We start from the raw sequence: 27,597 nt of genomic DNA on the forward strand, positions 1-27,597 counted from the left end.
TTTCTTTTTTTTCCAATAAATTATATAGATTTTCCTTTTCCCACCTATTTCCATTATAAAAAGAGAAAAAGAAAAAAAAATATTTATATATATTTTTTTACATCTTTTATGCTCTCCCCACCCCCACTATAGCTATACCTTGAGTGCCCTACCATCCATTCTTAATTAGCACATTCGTTTAGATAATATCACCAACTTTAACTTTAACACCTATGTGTTCTTTTGTACTATTGTTGTTGACATCTTTTGATGATCTGCTTCTATCACTGCCTGTTTGTCCCTACAACCACACCCCCCCTCCACCTCTCTCTCTCTCTATCTCTCTGCCCCCCACACACACACCTTAAACCAGCTTATATTTCAACTCTTTCTTGGACTCGAACTCAAGTTCTGTCGAAGGGTCATGAGGACTCGAAACGTCAACTTTTCTTCTCCGCCGATGCTGCCAGACCTGCTGAGTTTTTCCAGGTAATTCTGTTTTTGTTTTTGTTTTGGATTTCCAGCATCCGCAGTTTTTTTGTTTTTATTCCTTGTTCCAGTCCTACTCTGGCCCCCTCCCACAAATTTTTCTCCGGTACATCGATGATTACTTCGGTGCTGCTTCATGCTCTCATCGGGACTTGGAAAAATTTATCAATTTTGTTTCCAATTTCCAACCCTCTGTCATTTTCACGTGGTCCATCTCTGACACTTCCCTTCCCTTCCTTGACCTCTCTGTCTCAATCTCTGGTGATAGACTGTCCACCAATATCCATTACAAGCCTACCGACTCCCACAGCGACCTCGACTACAGCTCCTCACACCCCGCTTCCTGTAAGGACTCCATCCCATTCTCTCAGTTCCTTCGCTTCTGTCGCATCTGTTCTGATGATGCCACTTTCCAAAACAGTTCCTCTGACATGTCTTCCTTCTTCCTTAACCGAGGTTTTCCACCCACAGTGGTTGATAGGGCCCTCAACCGTGTCCGGCCCATCTCCCGCGCATCCACCCTCACACATTCCTCTCCCTCCCAGATCCATGATAGTGTCCCCCTTGTCCTCATTTATCACCCCACCAGCCTCCGCATTCAAAGGATCATCCTCTGCCATTTCCGCCAACTCCAGCATGATGCCTCCACCAAACACATCTTCCCTTCACCGCCCCCGTTGGCATTCCACAGGGATCGTTCCCTCCGGGACACCCTGGTCCACTCCTTCATCACCCCCTTCACCTCAACCCCCTCCCACGGCACCTTCCCATGCAACCGCAGAAGCTGCAACACCTACCCCTTTACTTCCCCCCTCCTCACCATCCAAGGGCCCAAACACTCCTTTCAAGTGAAGCAGCTCTTCATTTGCACTTCCCTCAATTTAGTCTACTGCATTCGTTGCTCCCAATGCGGTCTCCTCTACATTGGAGAGACCAAACGTAGACTGGGTGATCACTTTGCGGAACACCTTCGGTCTGTCCGCAAGCATGACCCAGACCTCCCTGTCGCTTGCCATTTCAACACACCACCCTGATCTCAAGCCCACATGTCCGTCCTTAGCCTGCTGCATTGTTCCAGTGAAGCTCAACACAAACTGGAGGAACAGCACCTCATCTTCCGACTAGGCACTTTACAGCCTTCCGGACTGAATATTGAATTCAACAACTTTAGATCATGAACTCTCTCCTCCATCCCCGCACCCTTTCTGATCTCCCCTTTCCCAACAATTTATAATTTAAAAAAAATATATTTTTCTTTTCCCACCTATTTTTAAATTTATTTCGATCTATTGTTTCATCTCCACCTTTTAGCCCATTTCAAACCCTTACCCCCACCCCACCCCCACTAGGGCCATCTGCCACTAGCTTGTCCTGCTTGCTACCCTTAATGTCCCCACTAGCACATTCCTTAGCTAATATCACCACCGTCAACACCGCTTTGTCCTTTTGTCTATGACATCTTTGGCAATCTCTCCTTTACCTCCACCTATCACTGACAGTCTATCCAGCTCTACCTGTCCCACCCCCTCCACCAGCTTATATTTCACCTCATTTCTCTATTTCCTTAGTTCTGATGAAGAGTCACATAGACTCGAAACGTTAACTGTGTTCTTCTCCGCAGATGCTGTCAGACCTGCTGAGTCTTTCCAGCTATTTTCGTTTTTGTAGTCAGATATTTGTTGACCAGGCGCGGCGAGGATGGGCTGAATGGCCTCCTTCTGTGCTGTAGACGTCTACGAGTGGCACAGCGGTAAAGTCTCTGGGCTAGTATTCTGAGGACCCCAGGCTCAGGGGACACGGGAAGCTGGTGGAATTCACAGCCCGTCGATAAACCTGGAATCAGAAAGCTCGTCCAAGAAATGGGGACCGCGTTCACCATTATCGGCCTGTCCTGCCCTGCCCTACCCGCTCTGGGACTCAGAGCCCCTCCTGCCCTGCCCGCTCTGGGACTCAGAGCCCCTCCTGCCCTGCCTGCTCTGGGACTCAGAGCCCCTCTTGCCCTGCCCGCTCTGGGACTCAGAGCCCCTCCTGCCCTGCCCGCTCTGGGACTCAGAGCCCCTCCTGCCCTGCCCGCTCTGGGACTCAGAGCTCCCTCTGCCCTGCCTGCTCTGGGACTCAGAGCCCCTCCTGCCCTGCCCACTCTGGGATTCAGAGCCCCTCCTGCCCTGCCCACTCTCGGACTTAGAGCTCCTCCTGCCCTGCCCTGCCCACTCTCGGACTCAGAGCTCCTCCTGCCCTGCCCTGCCCACTCTCGGACTCAGAGCTCCTCCTGCCCTGCCCTGCCCACTCTCGGACTCTGAACTCCTCCTGCCCTGCCCTGACTGCTCTCGGACTCTGAGCTCCTCTGCCCACTCTCGGACGCTGAACTCCTCCTGCCCTGCCCTGACTGCTCTCGGACTCCGAGCTCCTTCCGCCCGCTCTCAGGACTCAGAGATCCTCCTGCCCTGTCAAATGCCCTGCAAGATTATTCCACCCTTCTGCTCAGGCTCTCAGTTACTTCAGAGTCTGCACTGCAGCACTCGACATCTTCCGAGCCTGGCACCACAGCTCTCAGTTCGGAGCTCCACCAGCTTTGGTATATAGACTGCCAGCAACACAAACACAGTCACGCAAAACTAATACTAATATACATGAACTGCGGAGACACTTACTCATGTACAAGCACACAGATGGTGGCATCATAGTCATGTCACCGGACTGTTAACTCAGAAGCCCAATCCCAGAGCTAAATTCAATCAATTCATAAAATCTGGAATTATGAAGCCAGTTTCAGTCACGGGGACAGTGACAACCGTCATCGATTGTCATAAAAAACCCCATCTGGTTCATGAATATCCCCTTTAGGGAAGGGTAAGTCTGCCGTCCTTACCTGGTCTGGCCTATATGTTAGACCCCCACAGTGATGTGGTTGACTCGTAACTTGCCCCCCTCCGAAATGGACAAGCAAGACACTCAGTTCAAGGGGCAAATAGGGATGGGCAACAAAGGCTGGGGCCTCGCCAGCGACGCCCACGTCCCGTGAAAGAATAAAAAACTCAAACAGATGCACACATGCACGCACACACGTGTACCCACACACGCACACAGATAGACACGTACACACGCACATGCACAGGTGCATATGCACATGCACAGATACACACGTGACACGTGTAGACACACAGATAGATGCGCGTACACACACGCACAGGCGCATGCACGCATACACGTGTACCCACAATACACATGCACACACGCAGATACACATGTGCACACACGTAGACAGACACACATACACATAGACGCATGCGCATACACACACAGGCACATGCACACATACACAGACAGACAGACACACGCACAGACACGTACACGCACACATGCAAAGATACAGACGCGCATACATGCAGACAGACACACGTGCACACACAGACGCACGCACATACACATAAACACCCGCGCGCGCGCACACAGACGGACAAGCGCACACAGACATGTGCGCACACAGATGCACGCACACACACGCACTCACACACACAGACATGTGTACCCAAACACATGCGCACACAGGCACACATATACACGCACGCGCGTTCACACACACACACACTTATCTTTCCAGATGGGGTAAAGAAGCCGACACACAGCAGTGACACAGACACCTTGGTACAGAGGAAGGCCCCACAAAATTCCGTGAGGCACTTTATCAAAAGAAAGCAGTCACTTGCACAGCACATTGTCCGTACGGTACTATAACTGGCGGGTGTGTGTGGGGGGGGGATGTGGGTGGGGTGAGGAGGAGGAGCGGGGGCCCCATCTCTTTAGGCATCCCTCTGCTCAAACGTCAGCATCACGCCGTCGGGCATGACGTCGCTTCGTGACTGCGGGTCCGCGCTGTCCTCTTCCTCCGAGTCAGAATCTGGAAGGCAGAAGCAGAGCACAAAGGCTGGAGAAGTGATGAGGAAGGACCTTTGCTTACCTCCGTACAACTGGGCAGCCAGTTAAAAGGGTTGGGGGGCGGCGGGGGGGGGGGGGGGGGGGGGGGGGGGGGGGGTGGGTGGGGGGTTGGGGGGGGTGGGGTGGTGGGTGCCAAGGTGGGGGAGGTGTGCGTCGCAGCAGTGGTGGAGGGGGTGGGGTTCAGATTCGGATTGGATTGCCCGATGTGAAGGCTGAGCTGAGCTGGAGTCCCCGTCCACCCACACCCCCCACCCCCTTCCCCCTCTCCCGCCGCCCCTCTGCCTGGGGTGACATGTCAATGTCCGGGCCCACTGACCATGCCCCCACCCACCCCCCGCCAGTGCGTGGCGGTAAGGGACCCAGTTTCCACACCCCGGCCCCGAGTGTCCCTGTTCGTTTGCGATGGTGGCTGATGCGAGTGTGGGCAGGGGGAGGTGGGACACGATGGGGAGGGAGGCAAGTCGTTGTGGGGGGGGGGTGGGAGGAAGAAGCCCAGGTAAAACCCTGGACGTGCTCGGCCGGTCAGGCAGCAGACGCGGAGAGAGAGAGGGAGTGAGCCGGCGTTTCAGGTGGGTCGCCTCACACCCAGGCTGGGAAAGGTCGGAGATGTTACCGGTTTTAAGCACAGAGTCGGGGAAAGGGGAGGTTGCTGACCACCTCCCCGCAGAAACCCCCCCAACCCCGAGCCCACCGCCCACTGCCCACCAACCCCCCAGCTCAATGCCCACCAACCCCCCCCGAGCCCAACGCTCACTACCCACCAACCCCCACCAACCCTCTGCCCACCAACCCCCTAGCCCAACGCCCACTGCCCACCAACCCCCCAGCTCAATGCCCACCAACGCCCCCCAAGCCCACTGCCCACCAACCCCCAACAACCCACTGCCCACCAACCCCCCCAACCCACTGCCCACAAACCCCCCCCAGCCCAACGCCCACCGACCCCCCCCAACCCACTGCCCACCAACCACCCCCAACCCACTGCCCAACAACACCCCCCAGCCCAATGCCCACCGACCCCCCCAACCCAATGCCCACCAACCCCCCCAACCCAATGCCCACCAACCCCCCAACCCACTGCCCACCAACCCCCCCAGCCCAACGCCCACCAACCCCCGCCGAGCCCACCACCCACTGCCCACCAACCACCCCCAACCCAATGCCCACCAACACCCCCAGCCCAACGCCCTCCGACCCCCCCAACCCACTGCCCACCGACCCCCCCAACCCAATGCCCACCAACCACCCCCCAGCCCAATGCCCACTGACCCCCCAGCCCAACGTCCAGCGACCCCCCCCAGCCCAACCCCCACCGACCACCCCCCCAGCCCAACCCCCAGCAACACCCCCAGCCCAACCCCCCAGCCCAATGCTCAACAACCCCCCCAGACCAATGCCCACCAACCCCCCCCAGTCCAACGCCCACCAACCCTCCCAGACCAATGCCCACCAACCCCCCCCAGTCCAATGCCCACAAACCCCCAATCCCGCTGCCCACTAACAACCCCCCAGCCCAACGCCCACCGACACCCCCAGCCCTCTGCCCACCAACCCCCCAACCCTCTGCCCACCAAACCCCCAGCCCAACGCCCACCGAACCCCCCAGCCCAACGCCCACCGCCCCCCCCAGCCCAACGCCCACCGACCGTCCCCCCCAGCCCAACGCCCACCGACCCCCCAAGCCCAATGCCCACCAACCCCCCAACCCTCTGCCCACCAACCCCTCAACCCTCTGCCCACCAAACCCCATCCTGCTGCCCACCAACACCTCCCCCCCCCGCCCCCGCCCAATGCCTACCAACCCTGGGGAATCAGGGGACCGGGTGTTTCCTGGGTTTCCCATCCACACCGCAAGTCGACGACGTCCGAGGCGTTCTGCTCCCACGGACAGGACAGAGGGGAGCGCTCCGTCTGCTCTCAGCCCTCAGTCTGAGAGAGGGTGAAGGCACGGTCAGGTCAAAGTTCCCGTGCCTGATCGCTGCCCAGTAACCGCGGCTGCGTAAGGGGTTGAGGCTTGGCCAGCTCAGTTGGGACGTTCCCCCCTCCACGGTCGAATAGTCGGGCCACATCCAGCACGCGCCATCGCACGGGTGAAAAACTGGCCCCACGGGTGAGTGATGGGGGGTGGGGGGGGGGGGGGCGGGTAGCCGGGGGCGGGGGGTGGGGTGGGGGCTGCGGAAGCGGGGCCAGTCAGGCCTCAGGTCATTCCACCGGAGGGAACAGCCCATTCCCGATGTGAAAGGCTGATCCTAAACCCGCTGTGAGTTCCAGACTGAGGATGCAGTGAAACTCCATCATATAGATGGTGACGGTGGAGGATGAATCAAACCAATGACACTTTCTCCACAAAACTGGGCAGCACGGGGTTAGATACAGAGTAAAGCTCCCTCTACACTGTCCCCATCAAACACTCCAAGGGCAGGTACAGCATGGGGTTAGATACAGAGTAAAGCTCCCTCTACAATGTCCCCATCAAACACTCCCAGGACAGGTACAGCACGGGGTTCGGTACAGAGTAAAGCTCCCTCTACAATGTCCCCATCAAACACTCCCAGGACAGGTACAGCACGGGGTTAGATACAGAGTAAAGCTCCCTCTACACTGTCCCCATCAAACACTCCCAGGACAGGTACAGCACGGGGTTAGATACAGAGTAAATCTCCCTCTATACCGTCCCCATCAAACACTCCCAGGACAGGTACAGCACGGGGTAAGATACAGAGTAAAGCTCCCTCTACACTGTCCCCATCAAACACTCACAGGACAGGTACCGTACGGGGTTAGATACAGAGTAAAGGACACTTCTATCCTGTGAGGAATAACAGATACCAGGGAGTGAGTTACAGACTGGAATCTAATCGAGGGGTTCGGGTGGTTTATATATAGAATAACAGATACCCGGGAGTGAGTTACAGACTGGAATCTAATCGAGGGGTTCGGATGGTTTATATATAGAATAACAGATACCCGGGAGTGAGTTACAGACTGGAATCTAATCGAGGGGTTCGGGTGGTTTATATGTAGAATAACAGATACCCGGGAGTGAGTTACAGTCAGGAATCTAATCGAGGGGTTCGGGTGGTTTATATATAGAATAACAGATAACCGTGAGGGAGTTACAGACTGGAATCTAATCGAGGGGTTCGGGTGGTTTATATATAGAATAACAGATACCTGGGAGTGTGTTACAGGCTGGAATCTAATCGTGGGGTTCGGGTGGTTTATATATAGAATAACAGATACCTGGGAGTGAGTTACAGACTGGAATCTAATCGAGGGGTTCGGATGTTTTATATATAGAATAACAGATACCCGGGAGTGAGTTACAGTCAGGAATCTAATCGAGGGGTTCGGGTGGTTTATATGTAGAATAACAGATACCCGGGAGTGAGTTACAGTCAGGAATCTAATCGAGGGGTTCGGGTGGTTTATATATAGAATAACAGATAACCGTGAGGGAGTTACAGACTGGAATCTAATCGAGGGGTTCGGGTGGTTTATATATAGAATAACAGATACCTGGGAGTGTGTTACAGGCTGGAATCTAATCGTGGGGTTCGGGTGGTTTATATATAGAATAACAGATACCTGGGAGTGAGTTACAGACTGGAATCTAATCGAGGGGTTCGGATGTTTTATATATAGAATAACAGATACCCGGGAGTGAGTTACAGTCAGGAATCTAATCGAGGGGTTCGGGTGGTTTATATATAGAATAACAGATACCCGGGAGTGAGTTACAGTCAGGAATCTAATCGAGGGGTTCGGGTGGTTTATATATAGAATAACAGATAACCATGAGGGAGTTACAGACTGGAATCTAATCGAGGGGTTCGGGTGGTTTATATGTAGAATAACAGATCCCCGGGAGTGTGTTACAGGCTGGAATCTAATCGAGGGGTTCGGGTGGTTTATATATAGAATAACAGATACCCGGGAGTGAGTTACAGACTGGAATCTAATCGAGGGGTTCGGGTGGTTTATATATAGAATAACAAATACCCAGGAGTGAGTTACAGGCTGGAATCTAATGGAGGGGTTCGGGTGGTTTATATGTAGAATAACAGATACCCGGGAGTGAGTTACAGTCAGGAATCTAATCGAGGGGTTCGGGTGGTTTATATATAGAATAACAGATAACCGTGAGTGAGTTACAGACTGGAATCTAATCAAGGGGTTCGGGTGGTTTATATATAGAATAACAGGTACCGGGAGTGAGTTACAGACTGGAATCTAATCGAGAGGTTCGGGTGGTTTATATTTAGAATAACAGTTACCCGGGAGTGAGTTACAGTCTGGAATCTAATCGAGGGGATCGGTGGTTTATATATAGAATAACAGATACCTGGGAGTGAGTTACAGACTGGAATCTAATCGAGGGGTTCAGGTCGTTTATATATAGAATAACAGATACCCGGGAGTGAGTTACAGGCTGGAATCTAATGGAGGGGTTCGGGTGGTTTATATGTAGAATAACAGATACCCGGGAGTGAGTTACAGTCAGGAATCTAATCGAGGGGTTCGGGTGGTTTATATATAGAATAACAGATGCCCGGGAGTGAGTTACAGGCTGGAATCTAATCGAGGGGTTCGGGTGGTTTATATATAGAATAACAGATACCCGGGTGTGAGTTACAGACTGGAATCTAATCGAGGGGTTCGGGTAGGTTATATAGAGAATAACAGATGCCTGGAAGTGAGTTACAGACTGGAATCTAATCGATGCATTACTCACTTCTCTGCTTGTGCACTGTAGACTACTGGAGTTAAACGGCCATTGTTGCATTGGACTTTGTGAAGGGTTTTTGTGCCACTCTCCAAGTGGTCTACGATTTGTGTACCCCGGAGGGGTGGGGGGGGTGGGGAGTCTCAAATTTCTCCGCTCTCCCACCATCTGGTTTAGAAGGCGCTCTCCGGGTTCCAAGTGGGGAGCCTCACCTTAAACCCCGTCCCGCCACCGCTTTGCCCCAGTTGGCCTGACGGGCCTACCTCCCCCCCCCACCCCCGCCTTTGCCACGTTTGGATCAGCCCGAGCGTAGGGCTCCTCATTCCCACTCACTCTATGCTCGAGCCGGTCGGTGTTGCTCTCACTGGGCCTACCCTACGAGGGTCTAAAATTCTCAACACAAAAACAGAATTACCTGGAAAAACTCAGCAGGTCGGGCAGCATCGGCGGAGAAGAAAAGCTTTGACGTTTCGAGTCCTCATGACCCTTCCACAGAACGGATTAGAAGCCCCCCCCCCCCCCCCCCCGCCCCACCACCGCTGGCTGCCCTGGCTGCCCCGGGGCTCTGGAGAGAGGCAGGAAGGGAGAGAGGGGGAGGGCGAAAGATGAACGAAAGGGGACAAGGGCGCACTATGCCGCCGGGCACTTGCGCCTGGCCTGAGGGGAGCGAGACCTACTTTGAGCGTCACTGCCGTCAGCTCCAGGCTGTGAGTCTGCCGCGCTGAACTGGGAGGAAAGAACAGGCCGTTAGCTTCAGACATTGTCACGCTGCTTCCGTGCTTACAGCCAGCGCGTTCGCCACAGCTCACCCTACAGTGCACTTGCTTTGCTCTGTGCCTGATAAATTGCCCCTTAACTCCATGTGCATGTGATATTTGCCCCCTTTTACCCAGTGTGTGTGATAATTGCCCCTTTTACCCCATGTGTGTGATAATTGCCCCCTTACTCTGTGTGGGATAATTGCCCCCTTTACCTTGAGTGTGTAGTAATTACCCTTTTTACCCTGTGTGTGGTAATTGTCCCCTTTACCCCATGTGTGTGATTATTTCCCCTTTATCCCATGTGTGTGATTATTGCCCCTTTACCCCATGTGTGTGGTAATTGTCCCCTTTACCCCATGTGTGTGATTATTTCCCCTTTATCCCATGTGTGTGATTATTGCCCCTTTATCCCATGTGTGTGGTTATTGCCCCTTTACCCCATGTGTGTGATTATTGCCCCTTTATCCCATGTGTGTGATTATTGCCCCTTTACCCCATGTGTGTGATTATTGCCCCTTTATCCCATGTGTGTGATTATTACCCCTTTACCCATTTGTGTAATTATTGCCCCTTTACCCCATGTGTGTGATTATTTCCCCTTTATCCCATGTGTGTGATTATTGCCCCTTTACCCTATGTGTGTGATTATTTCCCCTTTATCCCATGTGTGTGATTATTGCCCCTTTACCCCATGTGTGTGATTATCGCCTCTTTACCCCATGTGTGTGATTATCGCCCCTTTACTCCATGTGTGTGATTATTGCCCCTTTACTCCACGTGTGTGATTATTGCCCCTTTACTCCATGTGTGTGATTATTGCCCCTTTACCCCATGTGTGTGATTATTGCCCCTTTACCCCATGTGTGTGATTATTGCCCCTTTACTCCATGTGTGTGATTATTGCCCCTTTACTCCATGTGTGTGATTATTGCCCCTTTACCCCATGTGTGTGATTATTGCCCCTTTACCCTGTGTGTGATAATTGCCCCTTTGCCCCATGTGAGGGGGAGTAGAGATCATAACGTGGTAGAATTTCAAATTCAGTTTGAGGGCTAGCAACTCGGGTCTCAAACCAGTGTCCTCAACTTAAGTAAGGGCAATTACAGAGCTATGAAGAGAGAGTTGTCTAAAGCGGGCTGGAAAATTGGACTAAGTGGTTGAGCAATGGCAGACATTTAAGCAGATATTTCATAACGCTCAGTAAAAATTTATCCCAGTCAAAAAGAAGGGCTCAATGAGAAGGATGAACCACCCATGGTTAACAAAGGTGATCAAGGAGAATATCCAATCAAAAACTAAGGCTGCGAAAACTAGTGATAGGCCAGAGGAGTGGGAATTTTTTTAAGAATCAGCAGCGGATGACTAAAAAGCTAATGAGAGAGAAAATTGGTTATGGAAGTAAATTGGCAAGAAATATGAAAACAAACAGCAAGAACTTCTACAGGCATATAAAAAGGAAGAGAGTAGCTAAAGTGAGCGTGTGACCTTTGGAGGATGCAACTGGAGAATTGATAACAAGGAACAGGGAAGTGGCAGATAATTTAGACCATTATAATTTAAATCAATAGGTGGGAAGGCATGTTGTGATGAGGACATAAAGAATTTGCAAGGGGATATAGACAGGTTGAGTGGGTGGGCAACAACTTGGTAGATGGAGTTTAATGTAGGAAAATGTGAGGTCATGCACTTTGCTGAGAAGAATTAAAAGGCAGGCTATTATTTAAATGGAGAGAGACTCCAAAAAAAGTGCAGCGCAGAGGGATCTGGGTGTCCTTGTGCATGAAACACAAAAAGTTAGCATGCAGGTGCAGTGAGTAATTGAGAAGGTAAGTGGAATTTTGGCCTGTGTTGCTAGGGGGTTGGAGTTTTAAAGTAGGGAATTCTTGTTACAACTGTACAGGGTGTTGGTGAGGCCGCACCCTGGAGTACTGTGTACAGTTTTGGTCCCCGTATTTAAGAAAGGATATGCTGGCATTGGAAGCAGTTCAAAAGAGATTCATTAGGCTGATTCCTGGGGTGAAGGGGTTGACTTATCAGGAATGGCTAAACAGGTTAGACCTTTATTCATTAGATTTTAGAAGGATGAGGGTGATCTTATTGAAACGTACAAGATTCTGAGGGGGCTTGACAGGGTAGACGTTGAGAAGATGTTTCTACTAGTGGGGGAATCTCGAACTAGGGGACATAGATACAGAATAAGGGGACACTCATTTAAAACTGAGATGCAAAGGGATTTCTTCTCTCAGAGGGTAGTGAATATCTGGAATTCTCTACCTCAGTTGTAGAGGCTGGATCACTGAAAGTATTTAAAGAGGGGGTAGATAGATCTGTGAAATATGGGGGAATTGAGGGCTATGAGGAGCTGGCACCAAAGAGGAGTTGAGGCCTGGGGCAGGTCAGCCATGATCTTTTTGAATGGCGGGGCAGGCTTGAGGGGCCGAATGGCCTACTCCTGGTCCTATTTCTTATGTTCTTAAGTGTGTGATAATTGCCTCCTTTAATCTGTGTGTGGGATTATTGCCCCATTTATCCTATGTGTGATTATTGCCCCCTTTACCCCACGTGTGTGTGATAGTTGCCCCCTTTAACCCGTGTGTGATAGTTGCCATCTTTACCCCGTGTGTGATAGTTGCCCCCTTTACTCCCGTTGTGTGTGCGATAGTTACCCCCTTTACCCCGATGTGTGTGATAGTTGCTCCCTTTACCCCAATGTGTGTGTGATAGTTGCCCCCTTTACCCCAACGTGTGTGTGATAGTTGCCCCCTTTACCCCAATGTGTGTGTGTGTGTGATAGTTGCCCCCTTTACTCCCAATGTGCGTGTGATAGTTGCTCCCTTTACCCCGATGTGTGTGATAGTTGCCCCTTTACCCCCGATGTGTGTGCGTGATAGTTGCCCCCTTTACCCCGATGTGTGTGTGTGATAGTTGCCCCCTTTACCCCCGATGTGTGTGTGTGTGATAGTTGCCCCCTTTACCCCGATATGTGTGTGTGTGATAGTTGCCCCCTTTACCCCGATATGTGTGTGTGTGACAGTTGCCCCCTTTACCCCGATGTGTGTGTGTGATAGTTGCCCCCTTTACCCCCGATGTGTGTGTGTGATAGTTGCCCCCTTTACCCCGATGTGTGTGTGTGGTAGTTGCCCCCTTTACCCCCGATGTGTGTGTGTGTGTGATAGTTGCCCCTTTTACCCCCGATGTGTGTGTGTGTGATAGTTGCCTCCTTTACCCCGATATGTGTGTGTGTGATAGTTGCCCCCTTTACCCCGATATGTGTGTGTGTGATAGTTGCCCCCTTTACCCCGATGTGTGTGCGTGTGTGTGATAGTTGCTCCCTTTACCCCCGATGTGTGTGTGTGTGATAGTTGCCCCCTTTACCCTGACGTGTGTGTGTGATAGTTGCCCCTTTTACCACAATGTGTGCGTGTGATAGTTGCCCCCTTTACCCCGATGTGTGTGTGTGATAGTTGCCCCCTTTATTCCCGATGTGTGTGTGTGTGATAGTCGCCCCCTTTACCCCCGATGTGTGTGTGTGTGTGATAGTTGCCCCCTTTACTACCGATGTGTGTGTGTGATAGTTGCCCCTTTTACCCTGATGTGTGTGCGATAGTTACACCCTTTACCCCCGATGTGTGTGTGTGATAATTGCCCCCTTTACCCCGATGTGTGTGTGTGATAGTTACCCCCTTTGCCCCCGATATGTGTGTGTGTGATAGTTGCCCCCTTTACCCCCCGATGTGTGCGATGGTTGCCCCCTTCACCTGGTAGGTGGCTGTGCTCCCGCTCAGCAGCTGCATGAGCTCGGTGAATCGCTGTTCGTAGAGGTGGAGCAGGACTGCCATGTAGAGACTGGAGCTGCTCATCTGCTGCTCAACCTGCACCCGGGGAAAGCGGAGGAGAAATGGATGAGTCCAGAGTGACTAACTGTCCCCGAGTCTGACCGGACACACCCTGGAAGTAGGCCTTTGGGCCCTGCATCTCCACGGCAGTGCTGCGGGAGAGTGCAGGGGTCTGCCTGCCGCTGCCGCTGCCTTTGCCTGTTGTCCCACGGTCGGACACTGGGGGTAGCGGGAAGCTGCAGAGTGGGATGGCCAGTCAGGGCTTGGGGGGGGGGGGGGACACAAGCCGTCGGGGTGGGTGAGGGGGCTGATGGTGTGCCAGCGTGGTTCACTCCAAATTCGTGCCCCCCCGACATAGCCATCCTCGCTCCCCACCCCTCCAAAGTTACGCCTCCCCCTCCCCCTGTCGGTCTTTACACTTTCCCCCCTCCCCCTCTCCCCCTCCCCCTCCCCCTGTTGGTCTGTACACTTTCCCCCCTCACCTGCCCCTCCCCCTCCCCTGTAACTGCGGGACCCCTCCACACGTTCTCTCCCCCTCCCCCCTGTAACTGCGGGACCCCTCCACACGTTCTCTCCCCCTCCCCCCTGTAACTGCGGGACCCCCCCACACGCTCTCTCCCCCTCACCCCTCCTACCTGCGAGACCCCCACACACTCTCTCCCCCTCCCCCCGTACCTGTGAGACACCCCCACATGCTCTCTCGCCCTCCCCCTCCATACCTGCGAGACCCCCACACACTCTCAACCCTTCCCCCCTTACCTGCGAGACCCCCCACACGCTCTCTCCCCCACACCCCCCCTACCTGCTAGACCCCCACACGCTCTCACCCCTTCCCCCTTTACCTGCGAGACCCCCCACACGCTCTCTACTGCTCCCCCCGTACCTGCGAGACCCCCCACACTCTCTCCCCCTCCACCCGTACCTGCGAGACGCCCCACACGCCCTCTCCCCCTCCCCCCTACCTGCGAGACCCCCCCACATGCACTCTCCCGCTGCCCCTCCGTACCTGTGAGACCCCCCACATGCTCTCTCGCCCTCCCCCTCCGTACCTGCGAGACCCCCCACTCGATCTCTTCCCCTCCCCCCGTACCTGCAAGACCCCCCCACATGCTCTCTCCCCCACCCCCTCCGTACCTGCGAGACCCCCCACATGCTCTCTCCCCCTCCCCACCGTACCTGCGAGACCCCCCACATGCTCTCTCCCCCTACCCCCACCTGCGAGACCACCCACACACTCTCTCCCCCTCACCCTGTACCTGCGAGACCCTCCACACGGTCTCTCCCTCTCCCCCGCTATATCTGCGAGACCGCCCAGCACGCTCTCTCCCCCTCCCCCGTACCTGCGAGATCCCCCCACACGCTCTCTACCCCTTTCCCCGTACCTGCGAGACCCCCCAGACGCTCTCCCCCTCCCCCTCTGTACGTGCGAGACCCCCAACAAGCTCTCTCCCCCTCCCCCCTTACCTGCGAGACCCCCCAACAAGCTCTCTCCCCCTCCCTTCGTACCTGCAAGACACCCCACACGATCTCTCCCCCTCCCCCTGTACCTGTGAGACCCCCCGCACGCTCTCTCCCCCTCCCCCCGAACCTACACAAACCCCCACATGCTCTCTACCCCACCCTCGTACCTGCGAGACCCCCCCACATGCTATCTCCCCCTCCCCTCGTACCCGCGAGACCCCCCACACGCTCTCTCCCCCACCCTCGTACCCGTGAGACCCCCCCACATGCTCTCTCCCCCTCCCCCCGTACCTGCGAGACCCCCCACACGCTCTCTCCCCATCCCCCCCGTACCTGCGAGAGCCCCCCACATGCTCTCTCCCCCTCACCCCGTAGCTGCGAGACCCACCACACTCACTTTCATCCTCCCCCCCGTACCAGCGAGACCCCTGACACGCTCTCTCCCCCTCTCCCCCGTATCCCCAACACGCTCTCTCTCCCTCCCCCCGTACTTACAAGACCTCCCACATGCTCTCTCCCCTCCCCTCCATACCTGCGAGACACCCCACATGCTCTCTCCCCTCCCGCCATATCTGCAAGACCCCCCACATGTTCTCTCCACTCCCCCCGTATCTGCGAGACTCCCCACACGCTATCTCCCCTCCACTCTGTACCTGTGAGACACCCCCCACTCCCCCACTCTCTCTCCCCCTCCCCCTGTACCTGCGGGACCCTCCACACGCTGTCTCCCCCTCCTCCCGTACCTGCAAGACCCTCCCACACATTCTCTCCCCCTCCCCCTGTAGCTGCGAGAACCCCCAGACACTCTCTACCCCTCCCCCAATACCTGTGAGACCCCCCAATGCTCTCTCCCCCTCCCGCAGTACCCGCGAGACCCCCCACACGCTCTCTCCATCTCCCCCTCCCCCCAGTACCTGCGAGACCCCCCCACATGCTCGCTCCCCCTCCCCCCGTACCTGTGAGATTCCCCACACGCTCTCTCCACCTCTCCCTCCCCCCCCCGTCCCTGCGAGACACCCCACATGCTCTCTCCCCCTCCCCCCGTACCTGTGAGAACCCCCACACGATCTCTCCCCCTCCCCCCTGTGGCTGCGAGAACCCCCACATGCTCTCACCCCCTCACCCCGTACCTGTGAGACCCCCCACACGCTATCTCCCCATTCCCACTGTACCTGCAAAACCCCCCCACACGCTCTCTCCCCCTCCCCCCATTACCTGCGAGACCCCCCCCACAAGCTCTCTCCCCCTCACCCCGTAATTGCGAGACCCCCCACACTCTCTGTCACCCTCCCCCCCGTACCTGCGAGACCCCCCACACGATCTCTTCCCCTCCCCCGTACCGAGACCTCCGACACGCTCTCTCCCCCCTCCCCTGTATCCCCAACACGCTCTCTCTCCCTTCCCCACGTACCTCTGAGACCCCCCACACGCTCTCTCCCCCGCCCTCTGTAACTGTGAGACCCCCCACACGCTGTCTCCCCCCCCACCGTGCCTGCGAGACCCCCGACACGCTCTCTCCCCTGCCCTCTGTAACTGCTAGACCCCCCCAATGCTCTCTCCCCTTCCCCCGTACCTGCGAGACCCCCCACATACTCTCTCCCCCTCCCCCCGTACCTGCGAGACCCTCCACACGCTCTCTCTCCCCCTCCCTCCGTACCTGCCAGACCCCCCACACGTTCTCTCCCCCTCCCCCTGTACCTGCGAGACACCCCCCACACTCTCTCCCCCTCCCTCCGTACCTGTGAGACCTCCTACACGCTCTCTCCCCCTCCCCCTGTACCTGCGAGATCCTCCACACACTCTCGCCCCCTCCCCGCCGTACCTGCGAGACCCCCCACACGCTCTCTCTCCCCCTCCCCCCATACCTGCGAGACCACGCCCCCCACGCTCTCTCCGCCTCCCCCCGTACCTGCGAGACCCCCCCACATGCTCTCTCCCCCTCCCCCCTTATCTTCCAGAACCCCCATACGCTCTCTCCCCCTCCCCCCATACCTGCTAGACCCCCCCAATGCTCTCTCCCCCTCCCCCCGTACCTGCTAGACCCCCCCCAACACTCTCTCCCCCTCCCCCCATACCTGCGAGACCTTCCACACGCTCTCTCTCCGCCTCCCCCCCATACCTGCTAGACCCCCCCAATGCTCTCCCCCCTCCCCCCCGTACCCGTGAGACCCCCCACACGCTCTCTCCCCCTCCCCCCGTGCCTGTGAGGCCGCCCCCCCCACGCTCTCTCCCCCTCCCCCCGTACTTGCGAAACCCCCCATACGCTCTCTCCCCCTCCCCCGCCCCGTACCTGTGAGACCCCCCCTCCCCCCCCACCCGCCCCCGTACCTGCGAGGCCGCCCGCTTGCGGTGAAACTCGTGGACGTCGAAGTTATCGAAATCCAGCTTGAGGGTCTGTTTGCAGAGCTCGCAGGTGGTGACAGTGGCCAGATCGGCACCTGTGCCGGAAGGGAAGAAATAGGGAGGGTTCATGATTCCCAGGCATTGCACACTCACTGCAAGGGGGAGGGTGGGGGGGGGGGGGGGGCGCGGGTGGTAAACTGAGGTGGAGGGGGAGGGGTGTGGGCGGTAGCAGCGGCAAGGACGGAAATGGAGGACGGTGGGGGTGGTGGGTGAGGAGGGAGACGGGGCCTGAGAGCGGGATGTGACTCCAACCAGCCGGAGAGCTCTCCTGCTTGTTCCCAATGACCTCAGTTTGTCCTGATCCCCCACTCGGTCACATGCGGCCTTGATGTGAAGGGCGGCCTCTCTCTCTCCCTCTCCCTCTCCCTCCTCAGACCCACTGCACCCCAGCAACAGAGGAATGTGTTAGGGGAAAATTAAAAACGCTAATAGAGGACACTGTAAGAACTTACTGAAGAACGCTTCAAATCTCCAAGCAGCCATGGATGCTAAATCTATTGACAGCTGAGGGTAAGCAGATGGACATTGCACTCAAAGGGGCTGGGAGTTTTGTGTGAATTACTAATGAGCTAATGTCCACTCACAGGCAGAACCATCCAAGTGGCGAAGCCTTGAGAGCTGGACTGAAGATAAAACATAACATAAAGTTAGTTTAGGTAGACTCCTCTCTCAGATAGGGACGGGGCAGATGGTTTAACTTAGATATGGGAGGACATACAAAGACAGGAGAGGACTTTTGATGAAACACAGACAGCCCTGAGTTGTGAGAACCAAGGTCTTTCTGTACGTGTTTTAATTTTGATTGGATAATATAATTATGTATACGCCCTTTAGAATAATTGGTTCGCAAAATCACATGTTTATGTACTCAATAGGATAGTTTTAACATGGTACCTGTGTGTAGGTTACCGATTGGATGTATTCAAATGTACTCCAATGTATTGTGATAAGGAAAAGTACAAAAGTAATGAAATGTATTCAGTCTGGGAGCTGGGTCTTCATTCTCAGGAATGAAAGCAGCTCCCTTGCATATGCTGGAATAAAACCGGTTAAAGGCAGCCTGAGTCTCTCTGGTCGCTATGTGGTCGGGGAATGTCGTTTCTCCTCTTCAACTGGCCTATGTGGTAGTTGCAGGATGGGAGGGAATACCCTCCTCAAATTGAAGAAGGCTTGAGGCAGGGCAGCAGGAGCAGCCACAGGAGAAATACCGGTCAGGAACAACCACTGGGAAATCCCACAGCAGGGCAGCCGCTCTCACCTCCCCCTCGGGAGCTCAGCTCTTTCGTCCGTGTTCGGACCAAGGCTGCGGTGAGGTCAGGAGCTGAGTGCCCCTGGGGGAACCCAAACTGAACGTCGGCGAGCAGGTTATTGCTGAGCTGCAAGTGCTGCTGAGCATGGTTGACAACACATTGCTTTCCTTCACTGGCTTGATTCCAGAGATGCGGGGCCTGTCTTATGAGGGGGAGATTGAGCAGTTTAGGCCCATACACGCTGGAGTTTAGAAGGATGAGGGGAGATCGAACTGAGGCGTACAAGATGCTAAAAGGGGGACGGACAAAGTAGACGTGGAGCGGACGTTCCCCCTTGTGGGGCATTCCAGAATGAGAGGCCATATTTTGAGGCTAAGGGGCGGTCGATTTAAATCAGAGATGAGGAGGGAATTACTTTTCTCAAAGGGTGGCGAATCTGTGGAATTTGCTACCTCGGAGCGCAGTGGATGCCGGGACGCGGAATAAATTTGAGGAGGAGGTAGACAGGTTTTTAATTAGTTAACGGGTTGAAAGGTTACGGTGGGGGGGGGGGGGCGGGAAATCGGAGTTGAGGCCGAAATGGGATCAATCAGCCACGATCGTAATGAATGGCGGGGGGCAGGCTCGAGGGGCTGAGTGGCCTCCTCCTGCTCCGGGTTCTCATGTTCTGTTAAATATCGGGAAGGCTGGAACCGTTGGCCGGGATTTTCAGCACCCCCCCCCCCCCACCGGGTCATGGCAGGTGACTCGCTAGCCCAGCTTTTTCCTTTTTATTCATTCGTGGGATGCGGGCATCACCGGCTAAGCCGGCATTTATTGCCCGTTAAGCATAGGGGTAGACAGGAGGGAATATTTCCCCTTGGTGAAGGGATCAATGGCCAAGGGGCATAGATTTAAGGTGAGGGGCAGGAGGTTTAGCAGGGATGTGAGGAAGAATTTTTACACCCAGAGGGTGGTGGGAATCTGGAACTCGCTGCCTGAAAGGGCGGTGGAGGCAGAAACCCTCATAACATTGCAGAAGTATTTGGGTGTGCACTTGCGACGCTGTGGCATACAAGGCTATGGGCCTCATGCTGGAAAATGGGATTAGAATGGTTAGGTACTTGTTTGACCGGCGCAGTCTCGATGGGCCGAAGGGCTTTTGTCTGTGCTGCAGACCCCTATCCCTCTACGACGCTGTGTGGGCCAGACTGGGAAAGGATGGCAGGTTTCCCTTCCCTAAAAGGGGCAGGAGTGAAACAGATGGTTTCATGATCCTCACCACCAGACTCTGAATTCCAGACTTTTATTGGATTCAGGTTTCACCATCTGCGGGAGGCAGGATTCGATAAAAGCAAAGTGCTGCGGATGCCGGAAGTCTGAAACAAAAACAAAAACAAAACCAGAATGGAAAAACTCGGCAGGTCTGACAGCCTCTGCGGAGAGGAAGACAGGGTTAACGGAAGAGCCATACGGGCGCGAGACGTTGGCTCTGTCTTCCTCTCAGCAGAGGCTGCCAGACCTGCTGAGCTTATCCAGCTGTTTTTGTTTTTGTTCCCGCAGCATTACCCTGGGTCTCTGGAATACCAGCCCAGTGAAACTACCACTACACCACCTCCTCTCCCTCGAGTCTGCGTCACTCTGTTCGTGAGCTTGGTGTCATATTTGACCGGAAGTTAGCTGCTGACCATATACATCCGCACCATCGCCGAGACTGCTTATTTCCACCTCTGTAATGTCGCCCAACTCTGTTCCTGTCTCGGCTCATCGGCTGCTGAAGCCCTCGCCCGCCCCCTTCGTCACCTCCTGACTCGGCTATTCCCAACAATCCCCCCACCCCGCCCCGGCTGCTCTCCCTGCCTTCCCGCCCTCCGTAAGCTTCAGCCCTGTCCGAAACTCCGCTGCCCTCCGCTCCCCTCCACCCTCCCCCGGGCCAGGTCCCGTGCTGCTGTCAGCCCTGTGCTCGCTGATGTACACTGGCTCCAAGTTAAAGCAACGCTTTGATTTTAAAATTCTCATCCTTGTTTTCGCCACCACCACACCTCACCCACTCACCCCCCCCCGCCCCCCCCAACCCCCGCCATCTCTGGAATCTCCTCCAACCCCCCCACGACCCTCCGAGACTCCGCACTCCTCCGATTCCGGTCTCTCGAGTGTTTCCCCCACCCCCGATCTGAATCGCTCCACCATTGGCAGCCGCACCTTCAGCTGCCTGGGCGCCCAGAGCTCTGGAATCCCCTCCCTAAACCTCTCCGCCTCTCTCTCTGTCCGTCTCTCTTTCTGTCTCTCTCTTTATCTGTCTCTCTGTCTCTTTCTCTCTCTCTTTATCTGTCTCTCTCTCTGTCTCTCTCTGTCTCTCTGTCTCTCTCTCTTTAGCTGTCTCTCTGTCTCTCTCTCTCTGTCTCTCTCTCTGTCTCTCTCTCTCTCTCTGTCTCTCTCTCTCTGTCTCTCTCTATCTGTCTCTCTGTCTCTCTCTATCTGTCTCTCTGTGTCTCTCTCTGTCTCTCTCTCTCTCTCTGTCTCTCTCTATCTGTCTCTTTCTATCTGCCTCTCTGTCTCTTTCTCTCTCTCTTTATCTGTCTCTTTCTCTCTCTCTCTCTCTGTCTCTTTCTCTCTCTCTCTCTCTCTGTCTCTCTCTCTGTCTCTCTCTCTCTCTCTGTCTCTCTCTCTCTCTGTCTCTCTCTATTTGTCTCTCTGTCTCTTTCTCTCTCTCTGTCTGTCTCTTTCTATCTGCCTCTCTGTCTCTTTCTCTCTCTCTTTATCTGTCTCTCTGTCTCTCGCTCTCTCTTTCTGTCTGTCTCTTTCTCTCTGTCTCTCTCTCTGTCTCTCTCTCTGTCTCTCTCTCTGTCTCTCTCTCTGTCTCTCTCTCTATCTGTTTCTCTGTCTCTTTCTCTCTCTCTGACTGTCTCTTTCTATCTGCCTCTCTGTCTCTTTCTCTCTCTTTTTATCTGTCTCTGTCTCTCTCTCTGTCTCTCTCTATCTGTCTCTCTCTATCTGTCTCTATCTCTCTCTCTGTCTGTCTCTTTCTCTCTCAGTCTTTCTCTCTGTCTCTCTCTCTATCTGTCTCTCTCTATCTGTCTCTCTCTATCTGTCTCTCTCTATCTGTCTCTCTGTCTCTTTCTCTCTCTGTCTGTCTCTCTATCTCTTTCTCTCTCTCTCTGTCTGTCTCTTTCTCTCTCTCTGTCTTTCTCTCTCTCTCTCTCTGTCTTTCTCTCTGTCTGTATGTCTGTCTCTCTCAGTCTCTCTCTGTTTCTCTCTCTCTCTCAGTCTTTCTCTCTGTCTGTCTGTCTCTCTCTCTCTGTCTCTCAGTCTCTCTCTCTCTCACTCTCTCTCTCTCTCTGTCTCTCTCTCTCTGTCTCTTTCTCTGTGTGTCTCTCTCACTCTCTCTTTCAGTCTCTCTCTGTCTCTCTCTCTCTCCTCCTTTAAGATGCCCCTTAAAATCTAACTCTTGGACCAAACCTTTTGGTCACCAGCCCTAATTTCTCTTTATGCGTCGCGGTGTCAAATTTCGGTCAATGATGTTCCTGTGAAGCGCTGTGTGATGTTTTCTTCCATCAAAGGCTCTGGATAAATATGAGTTACTATTGATTTCACCCGACAGGGTGCATGGAGGAGAAAGATCCTGTTGTCCAATGTCCTCCTTCCAACCGCTGTCAACTCCAGCTCATGTAAAACTCTGCCGCCACCCAAGTCTCGTTCCCCGACACTGGTTCCCCGATCCGTCAACGCCTTGATTTTAAAATTCTCATTCTCGTAATCAAATCCCTCAATGGCACTGCCACCCACCTCACCCCTCCTCACCCCATCCCCCCCCCCCTCTCCTCCACCTAGGACCTCGTCCAGCCCCACCACCCTCCAAGATCTCCGCGCTCCTCCAATTCCGGCCTCTTGAGCGTCACCCCCAGCCCCGATCTGAATCGCTCCGCCATCGGCGGCCGTGCCTTCAGCTGTCTGGGGTCCCCTTGAGCTCTGGAATCCCCTCCCTAAACCTCTCCGTCTCTCTCTCTCTCTCTCTCTCTCTGTCTCTCTCTCTCTCTTCTTTTGAAATGCATCTTAAAGTCCACCTTTTTGACCAAGCTATTGGTCGCCTGTCTGAACGTACTCCTGCTCCCGAAGCTCTGTGCCAAATTGTGCTCCTGTGAAGGTCCTTGGGACATTTTGCCACCTTAAGGGCCGCTGTATAGATGCGAGTAGAGTTTCTCAGCAGGCGAAAGGAGGCAAGTTCAGAGGAGCACTAATCAGTACAACGGAGGGAGATGAGAGACGGTGTGATGGGGGAGGGAAAGGTCGAAAGGGAGGGGCCGGGGTGCTTCGGGGTGGTGAATCACTTATCAGGTTATGAGCTCCCCCTCATAGCCCGTCCGGCAGGGGTTCGGCAGACTATGGTGCTGTCCCACCCTCTTCCCATCCCGCACCCCCCAGGATCGAAGTTGCAGTGTTCAATGGTTCAATTGCTCTGTGTTTGATTAGATCAGCCTGGCAACTGACCAACGGTCACTGTGCTTGATTGGTTAAGCCTGGCCGGTGAGTCAGAGCAAAGGAAGCAGACACGCGCCACAGAAAGCCCTGGAAGCCTGAAAGGGTGAGCACGGGTGCAGATGTTTTGTGACTGCGGGGATATGATAAAACTCTGCAAGCAAAGCTCTGACACACGTAGAAACTTGTGCCACCCTTGAGTTTCTCTGAGGTGTGTAAAATATACAGCAGGCATCACAGGCTTGGGGCTTTCTGGAGCTGTTAATAGGGAGAAAATCATAATCTAGAAGTTCATCTCTAAGTCTCTTCAAGACAGGCACTATAGGTCAATCGACGAGCTACACACTGCAGAGACTGCCTGCCACTCACTGACCGAGTTTCAGATCATCTCCTTAATAACGTCCTGATAGACCAAGTGGCACTCAGTCAATTAAATTTTTGTAATCTATTCCCATATCAAGAAAGCAAGAAAGGGGATGGTGTTGATGGGCGTTGGGGGATTGGAGGTGCTGTGGAGGCGCAGCTGGGGTGAGAGGAGATGGTGAGGTCCAGAGTGACCCTGGACTGAGTGTGCGGGAGGCCTGTTCGTGAGGATATCAGTGGAACCCAGGGTGTTTCTCCAGAGGAAGGTTGGGCATTGGTTGGGCTGGATGGGTTGCAGAGAATGGATGGCTGCGGCTACGAGGTGACTCCATGAACTCGGATTTGCAAGGCCCAGGCCCACCTCCCACCACCCCCCTTCCCCCCAACCACCCAGGGGGAGTACCAATTTCCTACCTGAAATAATCTTTGCCTGTAGCCACTTCTTCAGGCAGTCGTGGTGCACGAACTGGAGGCTCCCGACACATTTGCAGGGCTCCAGGAGTGGGTTCAGTGGGGTGCCGCCGGGGATCAGGCAGATCCTGCACAGGTCACCCTCCTCCTCCTCCTCCTCCTCCTCGTGAAGCAGGCTGAGTGCAAAACACACCGGGTACAATCGTGAGTAAAGACTGGGGACTAGGGAACACTCCAATAAGAATCCCTTTAAAAGAGGGAGTCTCTCTCTGTCAGGGACCCCTTTAAAAGAGGGAGTCTCTCTCCGCCAGGGACCCCTTTTAAAGAGGGAGTCTCTACGTCAGGGACCCCCTTTTAAAGAGGGAGTCTCTCTCTGTCAGGAACCCCCTTTTAAAGAGGGAGTCTCTCTCTGTCAGGGACCCCCTTTTAAAGAGGGAGTCTCTCTCTGTCAGGGTCCCCCTTTTAAAGAGGGAGTCTCTACGTCAGGGAGCCCCTTTTAAAGAGGGAGTCTCTCTCTGTCAGGGACCCCCTTTTAAAGAGGGTGTCTCTCCGTTAGGGAGCCCCTTTTAAAGAGGGAGTCTCGCTCCATCGGGGGCCCCCTTTTAAAGAGGGAGTCTCTCCATCAGGGACCCCCTTTTAAAGAGGGAGTCTCTCTCTGTCAGGGACCCCCTTTTAAAGAGGGAGTCTCTCTCTGTCAGGGACCCCCTTTTAAAGAGGGAGTCTCTCTGTCAGGGACCCCTTTTAAAGAGGGAGTCTCTCTCCATCGGGGACCCCCTTTTAAAGAGGGAGTCTCTCCGTCAGGGACCCCCTTTTAAAGAGGGAGTCTCTCTCTGTCAGGAACCCCCTTTTAAAGAGGGAGTCTCCCTCTGTCAGGGACCCCCTTTAAAAGAGGGAGTCTCTCTCTGTCAGGGACCCCTTTAAAAGAGGGAGTCTCTCTCCGCCAGGGACCCCTTTTAAAGAGGGAGTCTCTACGTCAGGGACCCCCTTTTAAAGAGGGAGTCTCTCCGTCAGGGACCCCCTTTTAAAGAGGGAGTCTCTCTCTGTCAGGAACCCCCTTTTAAAGAGGGAGTCTCCCTCTGTCAGGAACCCCCTTTTAAAGAGGGAGTCTCTCTCTGTCAGGAACCCCCTTTTAAAGAGGGAGTCTCCCTCTGTCAGGAACCCCCTTTTAAAGAGGGAGTCTCTCTCTGTCAGGAACCCCCGTTTAAAGAGGAAGTCGCTTTCTGTCAGGAACTCCCTTTTGAAGAGGGAGTCTCCCTCTGTCAGGGACCCCTTTTAAAGAGGGAGTCTCTACGTCAGGGACCCCCTTTTAAAGAGGGAGTCTCTCTCCGTCAGGGACCCCTTTTGAAGAGGGAGTCTCTCCGTCAGGGACCCCCTTTTAAAGAGGGAGTCTCTCCATCAGGGACCCCCTTTTAAAGAGGGAGTCTCTCCGTCAGGGACCCCCTTTTAAAGAGGGAGTCTCTCTCTGTCAGGGACCCTCTTTTAAAGAGGGAGTCTCTCCGTCAGGGACCCCCTTTTAAAGAGGGAGTCTCTCCGTCAGGGACCCCCTTTTAAAGAGGGAGTCTCTCCGTCAGGGACCCCCTTTTAAAGAGGGAGACTCTCTCTGTCAGGGACCCCCTTTTAAAGAGGGAGTCTATCTGTCAGGGACCCCCTTTTAAAGAGGGAGTCTATCTGTCAGGGACCCTCTTTTAAAGAGGGAGTCTATCTGTCAGGGACCCCTTTTCAAGGGGGAGTCTCTCTCTGTCAGGGACCCCCTTTTGAAGGGGGAGTTGATCCATTCTCCCAGACACTCTGTGTGTGTCTCTCTCTCCCCACCCGCTGACTTTACCTCTCCTGCAGCCTCCTGAGTGTCTCCGGGTCCGGATGCGTCTTCTTGCTGTCCCGGGCCTCCTTCCTGGCTTCACCCCCACCACCACCACCGGTGCCGGCGGCGGCGGCGGACGCTCGGCTCAACTCCCGGGCCTCCTGGGCCCTCAGGTCGGACAGGGCCAGGATGGTCATGGAGAGCGGCGGGCCGCGCAGCTGGCCCCAGGGGTGGAGAGCGGGCGCGGCTGCCGGGCGGCCGGTCGGGATGGGCCGGAGGCGGGCCAGGGCGGCAGCGGCCGGGCTGGCGCCGGACTGCGGGAGGGCGGCTGCGGAGGCGGCGCTGGCGGCCACGCCGGGGTTGGCAGCGGTGCTGACCAGCAGGCTGACCAGCCGGCCGGCCTCCAGCCGAGGCAGCAGCAGCGGCGGGGGGGGGCTCTGGGGGGCCGGGCGCTGGGGGCCCTCGGTGAGGCGGCGGAGCCGGCGGTGGTGGAGCGTCTGGGTGCCCCGGCTGGCCGTGGCGGGTTCGGCCGAGGGGCCGGCCCTGGGCGGCCGCGGGGGGCTGGCCCGCCTCTCCTCCTCCTCCTCCTCCTCCTTCTCCGTCTCCTCCTCCTCCCCCACGCCGCTCGGCGCCTCCCCCCAGCGCTGGCCTCCCTCCTCCCCGCCGGCCCGGCAGGAGGCGCCGCCGCCGCAGCCTTTCTCCTGGGCGGCCCACCGGCGGCCCCTCAGGCGGAAGGGCAGGCGTTCGCCCAGCGCGGCGGGGATGGTGCCGCCCGCTGCAGCTGCTGGCAGCTGCTCTGCTCCCAACAGCGGGAGCGGCGGCACAGGGGGCCTGTCCTCCTCCTCCTCCTCCTCCTCCTCTCCCTCCCCCTCCCTCACGTCCGCCTGGCGCTCGCCGCTGGCAGGGGACCGGCACGGGGGGACGGGCGCCGATCCAGTGGCATCGCCCCAGGCGCTGCCCTCCTCCTCACCGCTGTCACCGCCGCGCAGGGTCCCGGCCTGCACCCTCCCGGCGGGCGGCCCGGGTGCTGTGCCGGCGGCCGAGGTCGGCCCGGGCACCTTGAGCAGCTGCTGAGCGGCGGCGGGGCCTCTCTTGGCCTTCAGTTGCAGTCTCTGCGCCTGGAAGGAAGGTCCACGGTCAGGGCCTGTAACACAAAAGACAACGATGGGAGGAGTCAACAATTCAGACCCCCTCCCCCCTCCCCCCCTCAAAGACATGAAACGAGCCACAAACAATAACAAATACTGAGCAGTCGATAGGGCGGCGCAGCTCTTTCAGGTCACAACCAGTTAAAACTGAATCAACACAACCTGGGACAAATGTAAATAGCAGCCCCTTAAAGGGAAACTGCGAACACAAAAGGCAAAATCCAAAGAAAACCTACAAACGTCAAGCCAAAATGTGATTAAGGGATGGGGGGGCGGGGGGGGGGCGGCAGTGTTGGGGGGAGGGGTGGGGGGGTTGGGGGGGGGAGGGTCAATAGAACGCGCCCTGGTTCCCGCGGCGCCGCCGAGTACAGAAGGCCACGGCGGATGCCGCGTGCTCCCAATCCGGGGACACCCGGCCGCGGACCTAGCCGCACAAGTGGGGCAGACAGCTGGGTTGGACGGCCCCCCTCGATCGCCCGCTGCCTGGACCTGCGAATGGCCAACTTGGCCAGGCCCAAGTGCGGGTTCAAGAGGAGGTCCCCGTCCCTCCCCCCCGCCCCCCCCCCCCACACCACCCC

This window comes from Carcharodon carcharias, assembly GCF_017639515.1.
Source record: "Carcharodon carcharias isolate sCarCar2 chromosome 27 unlocalized genomic scaffold, sCarCar2.pri SUPER_27_unloc_1, whole genome shotgun sequence".
Taxonomy (NCBI): Eukaryota; Metazoa; Chordata; class Chondrichthyes; order Lamniformes; family Lamnidae; genus Carcharodon; species Carcharodon carcharias.